The sequence below is a fragment of the Carassius gibelio genome, chromosome A17 (assembly GCF_023724105.1).
Source record: "Carassius gibelio isolate Cgi1373 ecotype wild population from Czech Republic chromosome A17, carGib1.2-hapl.c, whole genome shotgun sequence".
Lineage (NCBI taxonomy): Eukaryota > Metazoa > Chordata > Actinopteri > Cypriniformes > Cyprinidae > Carassius > Carassius gibelio.
In genome coordinates this window covers 4,155,365-4,166,575 of record NC_068387.1, presented here as the reverse complement: position 1 = coordinate 4,166,575, position 11,211 = coordinate 4,155,365, and the positions used below count along the sequence as shown (strand labels likewise).

At 34.7% G+C, this 11,211-nt stretch overlaps 1 long non-coding RNA gene across 2 annotated transcripts; it reads left to right on the top strand.

Moving 5' to 3' along the window:
* The first annotated feature begins 245 nt into the window (after window positions 1-245).
* LOC128031403 (uncharacterized) lies at window positions 246-4,126 on the top strand. 2 transcript variants are annotated; one of them, XR_008188087.1, is made up of 6 exons: window positions 246-493; window positions 1,549-1,648; window positions 2,649-2,764; window positions 2,906-2,990; window positions 3,501-3,628; window positions 3,749-4,126. It is a non-coding gene; the product is annotated as an uncharacterized LOC128031403 (long non-coding RNA). The 2 variants fall into 2 exon arrangements; XR_008188088.1 differs by having other exon boundaries at window positions 2,614-2,764.
* The last annotated feature ends 7,085 nt before the right edge of the window (window positions 4,127-11,211 follow it).

Below are 11,211 nucleotides of genomic sequence, written 5' to 3'. Positions count from 1 at the left end.
CTGGGTGGTTACTACAGTGTTACTACAGGGTTTCTATGTGTTTGCTATGGTGTTTCAGGCTGTTGCTATGTTGTTGCTTGGATGTTATGTGGTTTCTGACATGTTTTGGGTGTTACTTAGGTGTTGATATGTGGTTGCTGAGATGTTTTGGGTGGTCAATAAAGCATTCTAGATGGTTCCTGATGGTATGGTTACTAAGGTGTTACGGGTGGTTGCTAGGGTGTTACTAAGGTGTGGATATGCAACCCATTCTCACTCCAAAGGCGTCAAAAACCGAAGCATGGTCAAGCGCCCCTAGCGTCACTTTTATGACGCCAAATGTGCCTCTCGGCGTCGACTATCGAAGCACTACGACCTTCATTGCTTTCAGTGGGAAACTTTTGGCGTCAGAATTCGACACGAGGACATGAGATGTTTATCGCTATGAAATCACGTTCAAGAAGTCTCATTCAGCACACATCGCGCGATACTTGCTATCAGTTCCACAGTTTGGGTGAGTAGTCGTATACGCTCTTTTAATGCCTTTTATCAAATGTATTCTGTCTTCTTTATTAATCAGATTGGCGCCATATGTTTAATCGCTGTATTATATCGGTCATCCGCGGCTGTCTTTGAGTTTCATTGCGTTTAAATAAATGAACACAGCTGCTAATTAGTGTGATTAAACTCTATCTGTCACGTGACGTGCCATAGACCTTCGATTCCGTTTTATATTATTATTAATTTCAGGATCAATGATGTAAGTTGTATTTGTAGTAAAATCATGGTAATCACGACACAATAATAAATGAAATGTGAAGTTAAAACACAGTAAATGGGACATTAGTAACTGTAACTGTAGTTTTACTATGATATATTAATAATCAATACAACAATACAATGATCACCAAACCAGCTATGTTTGTATCACTGTAATGCTAGTGTTTTTATGTGCTTTTATATGACAGATATCACAGTAATCATGTGTTCTGTACCATGCTTTTAATACCTTTTAATGTGAACCCCAAAAAAAAAAAAAAATCAAATTAAAAATAAATAATAAAACATGTATTTTTCCATCTTGCAGTTCATTCATATCAGTTTATATATATATATATATATATATATATATATATATATATATATATATATATATATATATATATATATATTTTTTTTTTTTTTTTTTAATATATATATATATATATATATATTTATTTTCATATATATATATATATATATATATATATATATTTATTTTCATATATATATATATATATATATATATATATATATATATATATATATATATATATATATATATATATATATTTATTTATTTTCATATATATATATATATATATATATATATATATATATATATATATATATATATATATATATATTTATTTATATATATATATATATATATATATATATATATATATATATATATATATATATATATATATATATATATATAAATATTTTGCTCACAGATCATTATTAACATTCTGTATATAATTCAATTTTATTTTCTCTCCCCTTTTTTATTATTTATATTTTTAGCTGAAAAGACGTAAAGGCAGTCAGCCCAGTGGTGTTTCTGGAGAGGGATTCCTTCAGAAATGGAGAAGACAGAAAGCTGCGGAGGCAGATATTTGCAGCAGTAAGTCTGTGATAGTTTGTCTCTTTTATCAAAAATTCCTGCTGTTATAATTTGTACAGCATTTGTTGTTTCTTAAACTGTTGCACTGTCCAAATACCCACACTTGCCATCTTTCCACTTGACCACTTGATTACTTATTTGAAGTCTTTCCTGTATTTGGCCTAGTGTTCAAGTGAGCATGATGACCACAAGTGTGTGTCAAACTTTTCATGACCTGATGACTGTGTTTCACAATCCTGATCCTGGAGAACCCCAGCACTGCACGGTTTTGGCGTCTCTCTTATCTGCCTTGGAGTCTTCACTGATGAGCTGATGAGTTGAATCAGGTGTGTTTGATCAGGGAGACATCTCAAATGTGCAGTGTTGGGGTTCTCCAGGACCAGGATTGGGAGCCACTGCCTTATGGGACACTTATGTGTTTAAAGAGATTTTTAATATCTAATTATCAATATTTCACATACTGTACATTGGACAGCTTTCCGTGACCTCTTGTGAGATCTCGGCAAAAAGTCTGACGATTTATTCCAAAACATGATGCATGATGGGATACACTAAGCTTTGTATAGCGCTCCGGAGCAGTATTGGAGAGGTTTAGTGTGTGTTAAGGACGCTGTGCTTTGGCATTATTAAGACCGGGGACAGTCTCGTTCACACACTGTCATGTACACACACTCTCAAGTGGCCAAGACTGCAAGTGTGGGTATCTGGACAGGGTCAAAGTCTTAAAAATGATCCCTAAACACATCACAGTCTTAATAATCCAGTTTAACACTTGTATGATATTGTACAAGCCCCAGGACGGTCTCATCTGACACTATCAAAAGAATTCATATGACTATAGCTTGTTATTAATTACTTGCTTTCAATAATGGATTCATTTAACATTTAATTTTACAGCATCTTTACAGAGGTGTAATGTACAAGCTGCACGTAATTAATAATATGTCCTTCCTTCTGTCTTACAGGATTTTTTCCAGATAATGCTGTTCTTCTTTTTCAGGTCTAAAATATCAAGCTCAACAGCTCACTCAAGAGCCAACCCTCACAAACCTTCCTAAAACCTAAAAGAGCTATTACTGAGTCTCAGCGAATCTTGCCATGATCAGCTCTTCCCAGGTACATTTGTTTAGAATATTTTTTAATCAACATTTACTCATCAAATGCTCTGGTCTGAATCTTACTTTAAATTAACTTAATTATGTTTAATGAGCAATATTAATTGCTCAGAGAGTAAGTAGAGATTTTCTTGTTTCACAGAAGAGAAGGAAGACCAAGGAAATGATTTGCTCAGGATGAGAAATGAAGACGGCCATCTTGTGCTCAAACAAACAGAAGTCCTCTGGTATGTGTGTGTTGAAGCAATGATGTGTTATACAACATTTTATGATGATCTCTCACAGAATTGGTCATGTCAGCCTTGATTTCGTTTTATACTATTACAATTACAGCATGTTAGCAAAGTGTGACTGGACATTTTTAATATTATGTTTTTAAAAACACACCACCTGTTTTAAAAGCAGACAAGTATCATGAAATTGGTTTAGTTGATATAAACACCAATTGACATTATTTCATTGTTTTATAAATGTTATGTTATAAATTGTGAATTGATAGTGAATTGGTTTGAAGCCAGGCCTTACACTGCACAGACTAAAACACATTTGTGAGAGAAGTCAGGAACTTTGGAGAAAGATTCTAGAGGAAGAAAACACATTTACTGCAACAATAGATGAATTCTGGAGTCTCTGAGAACTACACATGCTAATGTCTCATGAGCAAGACCTTTGCTTCTGTAACTTTTTCTTAATTCTTGCAGAATGACATATTTATTGCAGTATTTTTATTTGTACAGATGATCTCATCAGCCAAATGAGGGGTTTTGACCAAGTGATGCTCTTGAAAGGAGTGAAAGAAGAGGATGTGCTAAATTCTCTTCAGAGAAAAAGCTTCTCAAAAGGTCTCAAAACAGCTTGAAGAATGGTAAGTGTACAGTACTACAAGGGTCATAGTTGCTCACACTGCTAAAACCACACAGAACATAAGCTGCGCTCTCTGTCCATTAAACAACTTCATCTGGATTGTTTGTTTCACTTTGACCAGGTCTGGGATGTTAGGACTGAGAGATCCTCTGGCTGAGAACAAGCTACACCACATCAGTGCTGGACATCAACCACAAACTGTTTCCAGACACGAGAGAGGATCACGATGGGGAGATGAAACCAGTTTAGATGTGATGATAAGGAATCATTATTTTCTGGAACAGTATCACATGTCTTATATGTATCACATGATCTGTATCACAGTTGACTGAATGGGACTGTGTGACTTTTAAGGACATTTCATCACTCATCCGTGGGAACTGATTTATATATGAGGTTAATGTATCTTTGATGATAATTATTTTCATTGAATCCTATTTGTCTTGATGCTACTTTATCAACTTTATAGTCTATGCTTCAATAAAATGAAAATGGTGAATATTGTGTTCTGAAGATTCTTGGTAAATACATCATTTTACTAGGTAGGCTCATATGTGTTTATTTTAGACTTGGAAAAACGACATATTAATTATTGGGATTATTTTTTTATTTAAGACATGAACATTTTTGATCGGATTAATAACATCTGGGACATCAGTACACCAGAAAGTATTTTTTTATATTTTAGTAACAAATATGCACATTTTTTGTGAAATACAGGGAGTTACAAGATTAATTATTCTGCATTACAAGATGGTGCCATGGGCTTTATTGTTACAAGCACTTAAGGGATAACTGAGAATGTAGCAGGAATGATCAACGTGGATCTTGTACTGCATTAAAACCAAGAGCACGCACATTACTGATGTCCAGCACCTGAGGAGCAAGATACAGGGGTGAGGAGGACATTTTTACACTGATTTCGGCTAATTAGTTATATATAATGCTAATATATATATATATATATATATATATATATATATATATATATATATATAAATTAATATTCTTAGCACTGCATGAATTTGTCCTTGTGTAATAGTGAAGTATCACAATGTGTATACATTGTCCTTGATTACTGCTTTACAGGTGGGGAATAGATAATGGCAAGTTGTTGCAGGTTCATCCATTATATTTCTTGCCATTTACTTCAAAAATCAAAGAAATAATCTATTATTTTCATTATTAAATCATTTCTTTCTAATTTTTCCATGTTTCATCAGATGGCCTCACAATGTCCTGTCAAAAGGTATAATAGTCATGATGAATAGAATAGAAAACAGAGGACTGTGAAAACTGTCAGATATAAATGTGACTCAGCTCAGTTTGTTGTTCATGATGAGGAGAATACATATATGTAGGTTTTACTGCCCTGCTACCCCCAGGGGCCCAGTAGCACCCCCCGGAAGAGCCCAAAACTGTGCATTTCAAATGGCTGTAAATCAGAGTGCAATTAACATATCAAAGAGAAAATGGGCAGGATTATTACTTATGCTATGCTGATAAAATAATGTTGAGCTCAGTTTTCAGAAATAAGTGGAAAGCTGGCATAAAAGCATTTTAAATATTGCTCACTGTAAAATACCACATTTCAGTCTGCCTCTCAAATATATCACAGATGTTTGCACAATAAACATATTTAGATATCCAGTTTACCTTAAAATAAATAATTTATTTAGTTTCGTTAATAAAAAGTTTTAAACTACATTACCCACAAGCCTCCGTCGTTCTATCTATAGAAAGGCAACACTAGGGGGCTGTTTTTTGTAGTTCATTGAAGTTATGCTTAGGGTTAGGATCTCGCTAGAGATGTCATTTTTCTCAAGATAGCAACACTTCATTGTTGACTTAATATATTACTAATGTGATGATAGGAGCAAAACATACTTTTTAACATGATGCGCTGTTTAATATGGGTTAAAAGATAGTCCAACCACAGACTGTCCTGAAAAGTCATAGCCAATGACATCTAAGCTGAGCAGCAGCGTCACACTTCCTTATCCATGTATGACAGATGTCTTTCGTTTTTCGGCTGAAGGGATAGATTCGGTTAACAATAGATTAAGCTTGCTACTTATTAGATTCTGTTTTATTAACGTCTTCACCTTCCTCCGTTGTTCAGCTTGACAAAAATTGGGCAATATTGATGTGCACATGCCCAGCAGTCGCAGTTGTATCCAACAGATAGATTCCTCTCATTAAATATAAGACACATTTTTAAGATTTGTATATTTTTTTTTTTTGACCAAAGACAAATATATTTACTAATCAAATGACGTGCTTCTAAAATTTACATTGTATATTACATTGTGTTTTAAAGTTAAAATTGTTCACATTTGTGTTTCTGTGATTTACCATTCTCTACCATTTGAACCCTAGGAATAAAAACAGAAATTATAAATTAATGAATGAATGAATGAACAAATAAATACATAAAGCATAATAAACATGCATATTTTTGTAAGGATCTTCCATTATTTATTGATATGTCAAACTCATTTAAAGACAACATGCCCAAATTACTACACTGCGTCCTCTGTCACCAAGCTCGTTTTTGCCACCATAAAGAATAAAAAGGCAGTTATGTTTTAAACATTAACTATTTTCAGTATGCAAATGAAAATGCTTTTATTAAAAAATAAAACAGTAAATACAGTATGTCTTTCAGAGAACACTGGAAAAAGATCAATTTTATTAAAAAAATTAAATTGACCAAAATGTTATACAACACAATGTAAATGTTTCAAACTCACAAAAAAACACCATGAAGACATGCATGTCAAGTGTGCAATATCATCTATAAAACTCAATCAGCACAGCATCAAATAAACACTGATTGTCTGAACAATGGAAGACAGAGAAAGTGTTCAGGAAAACAAACACCTGCTAGCTTTGACAATAACATCATGAATTCACTTCATGACTGGAGCTAGGGGATGACTGTGTATGAATATCTCCTTTACTAAAACTCTTAATTAAAGTCTAAAAAGTTCACTGTATGAAGCTTGAAAAAGAGAACAAAATGCTTTATCAATACGAAAAATACTATTTTTAACTATTGTTTTCATCACTGGTTCTGTAATGTATTCATTATGAGCTTATAAATAAAACAAAGTTACATCTTCTGCAAAAATCTAACCACTGCAAAGTCTAATCACTGATCCAGGGACCATATCTGTGTGTGTGGGGGATAAAGAGTTAACGAGGTGAGTCCTTGTGCATGATGGAGAACTGTAGTGTTATCCTCAAACAATCCTGTAAAACAGAAATATTACATTACATTCAACTTATACATTACACTGTGTTTTGTTTAGACCATAAAAGCAGCCTCTGTAAAGATGCTGTAAAATTAAATGTTAAATGAATCCATTATTGAAAGCAAGTAATTAATAACAAGCTATAGTCATATGAATTCTTTTGATAGTGTCAGATGAGACCGTCCTGGGGCTTGTACAATTGTGTTAAACTGGATTATTAAGACTGTGATGTGTTTAGTAACAGTATGTGAAATATTGATAATTAGATATTAAAAATCTCTTTAAACACATAAGTGTCCCATAAGGCAGTGGCTCCCAATCCTGGTCCTGGAGAACCCCAACACTGCACATTTGAGATGTCTCCCTGATCAAACACACCTGATTCAACTCATCAGCTCATCAGTGAAGACTCCAAGGCAGATAAGAGAGACGCCAAAACCGTGCAGTGCTGGGGTTCTCCAGGATCAGGATTGGGAAACACAGTCATCAGGTCATGAAAAGTTTGACACACACTTGTGGTCATCATGCTCACTTGAACACTAGGCCAAATACAGGAAAGACTTCAAATAAGTAATCAAGTGGTCAAGTGGAAAGATGGCAAGTGTGGGTATTTGGACAGTGCAACAGTTTAAGAAACAACAAATGCTGTACAAATTATAACAGCAGGAATTTTTGATAAAAGAGACAAACTATCACAGACTTACTGCTGCAAATATCTGCCTCCGCAGCTTTCTGTCTTCTCCATTTCTGAAGGAATCCCTCTCCAGAAACACCACTGGGCTGACTGCCTTTACGTCTTTTCAGCTAAAAATATAAATAATAAAAAAGGGGAGAGAAAATAAAATTGAATTATATACAGAATGTTATATATATATATATGAAAATAAATATATATATATATATATATATATATATATATATATATATATATATATATATGAAAATAAATATATATATATATATATATATATATATATATATATATATATATATATATATATATATATATATATAAACTGATATGAATGAACTGCAAGATGGAAAAATACATGTTTTATTATTTATTTTTAATTTGATTTTTTTTTTTTTTTTGGATTCACATTAAAAGGTATTAAAAGCATGGTACAGAACACATGATTACTGTGATATCTGTCATATAAAAGCACATAAAAACACTAGCATTACAGTGATACAAGCATAGCTGGTTTGGTGATTATTGTATTGTTGTTTATTATGATATATTGATTATTAATATATCATAGTAAAACTACAGTTACAGTTACTAATGTCCCATTTACTGTGTTTTAACTTCACATTTCATTTATTATTGTGTCGTGATTACCATGATTTTACTACAAATACAACTTACATCATTGATCCTGAAATTAATAATAATATAAAACGGAATCGAAGGTCTATGGCACGTCACGTGACAGATAGAGTTTAATCACACTAATTAGCAGCTGTGTTCATTTATTTAAACGCAATGAAACTCAAAGACAGCCGCGGATGACCGATATAATACAGCGATTAAACATATGGCACTAATCTGATTAATAAAGAAGACAGAATACATTTGATAAAAGGCATTAAAAGAGCGTATATACGACTACTCACCCAAACTGTGGAACTGATAGCAAGTATCGCGCGATGTGTGCTGAATGAGACTTCTTGAACGTGATTTCATAGCGATAAACATCTCATGTCCTCGTGTCGAATTCTGACGCCAAAAGTTTCCCACTGAAAGCAATGAAGGTCGTAGTGCTTCGATAGTCGACGCCGAGAGGCACATTTGGCGTCATAAAAGTGACGCTAGGGGCGCTTGACCATGCTTCGGTTTTTGACGCCTTTGGAGTGAGAATGGGTTGGGATATGCTCTTTTTTGACATGTTTTAGGTGGTTGTTATATGGCTGTGCAAAATATTTACATGCGCATCTTGTCAGTAAAGGCAGTCCTGTGAGTAGTAGTATATCTCCAATATGTGCGTTCAGATCAGGATTTCCAGGTTTTCAAAACAAAACCTGCCCAATTACTTTCCTAAAACTAGCCCAATCACGTATCGTCCTGGGCGATAAAATACATTTTTTTTTGGTGGGGTTCCCTATGTAAAATTAGTATTTTAGGAGCTAAACATCACGTTATTTGTATTGGGGGCGCTTCGACCCACAGACATGAAAAACAACCGCAGACTTGGCAACACTGGATGGCATTTACTACACAGAGCTATAGTTCACTGACAATTTACACAAAATCGATTTCAAAATCGGAGGCGATTCTTTGTCGATTCTTTTACTGCATAGTAAATGGCGCTCCACCTGAACCAGTGTTGCCAAGTCCGCGTTTTTTTTTCATGTCCGTGGGTTGAAGCGACCCCAATACCAATAACATGATGTTTAGCCCCTAAAATGCTCATTTTACCAAGGCAACCCTTGCAAAAAATGTGTATTTTTACCCCTGGACGCAATTTTTCACCGGGAAACCTTAGCGATTGGGCTAGTTTTAGACTAGTTTTCAGAAGCAAGTGGGCAGGATTTGTTTTGAAAACCTGGCAACCCTGATCTTCTAATCCCAGGAGCGCCTTTACTGACGAGATGCGCATAAAAATCGCATTTGATTTTTTGCACAGCCCTAGGTTGCTAAGGCATCTGTATAATTACTAAAAGTGGTTACTAAGGATCCACACTAATAGCTATCTTATCTTACCTTTTGATAGTTCTATCGGTTAGGTTTATAGGTTTAGTGTTGGTGTTATGTTAAACAGTTATATCGTTACACTGCATGGCGTCCCGGACAATCTGAAAATGACTGACAATTAAAAAGCCCTTTTATGTATTTGACTGAACAAACTTTCATGTGTGAACATTTGAACATGGAAGAGAAGCCGCTGGAGGCCACAGAAACACACACCCTCTGTTGTGTTAATAAGCGTATTTAATATTCACGCTAATAGAGCAACAGAACCGTGTGAGGTCGGAGGGACTTCTGATGCCACACAATGTGCTACTACATACTGAGTCTTCTAATTGGTTCAGATAATAAAACCTTGCATTGAAATCATAGTTATTTTAATCATAGTCATAGAAATCATAGTTTATAGATTTAAATGTCCTGTGTGCCTGAAGACAAAGGTCAGATTGGACAGTTAAAATTGTATAGTTTACCTAAAAGAATTTCAACTTATCATTTACTCCTAGGCGAGCTTCCTCGTGTCACTCCAGAAACCTACATGACTTTGTTTGTGTAGAACACAAAAGAAGAATTCATATGGAAAGCAATATGATACTTGCATGATGTTATACCTTGTTTTTGGGCTTGACAGTAGTGGACACTGCTGTTGTATGGAAAAGAACTGCATAAGGATTAAAAGTTAAAATTAAAAAAAAAAAAAAAAAAATAACAGCATCACCATGAGAGTGAGTAAAAGACAGAATGATCATTTCTAGGTCAACTGTTGCTTTAAAGGCAGAGATTTTTAAACACCGCCTCCTCCTTAAGAAAATGGCCAGTGGAAGGCTGATTAACAGGCTTGATTGCATTAGCATTTCTGTCTGTGCATGGGCTGCAGACACGTGATTCAAAACTTCCTCATATATAAAACTAAAAGTACTTTTGATTCAAATGTGATTTTCTGAATTCCTCAATGAGTTCTGAGCAGGCCGTAGTACAGTTTGAGAATGGTGATGTCATCACGTGTCCCACAATTTACTAGAGGCAGCACAGGGATTGACTCACAACATACTTTTATGGGAGGTTATTTATGAAATATAACTTCATAAAAACCATAATACAACAGACTGAAAATAACAGTTTCAATAGGGTGCAGTTTGTTTAGGGTTATTGCTATGTGGTTGCTGGGCGGTTCTGGGCAGTTACTGTGTGGTGACTGAGGTACTGTGGTTGGTTGCTAGGGTCCTCTGGGTGGTTAATAAAATGTCGATATGCGGTTGATAAGGCACTCTGGTTGGTTTTGGGTGGTTACTAAGGAGTCAGTATTTGGTTTCTGACATGATCTGTGTGATTGCTAAGGTATTCTGGGCGGATGCTATGTGGTTACTTAGGTGTTCTAGATGGTTGCTAAAATGTTGATATGTGGCTGCTAAGTGTTGTGGGTGGTTGCTAGGGTGTTCTGGATGGTTATTGAGATGTTGATTTGTGTTTTTTTCTGGCATGCGTTTCTAGGGTGTTCTGGGTTGCTGTTAAAGTGTTGACATGTGGTTGCTAAGGTGGCAGTTGATATGTGGTTGCTGAGATGTTCTGGGTAGTTTCTAGGATATCCAAGGATATCCTGACATGTTCTGGGCAATAGCTAAGGAACTGCTCTATGGA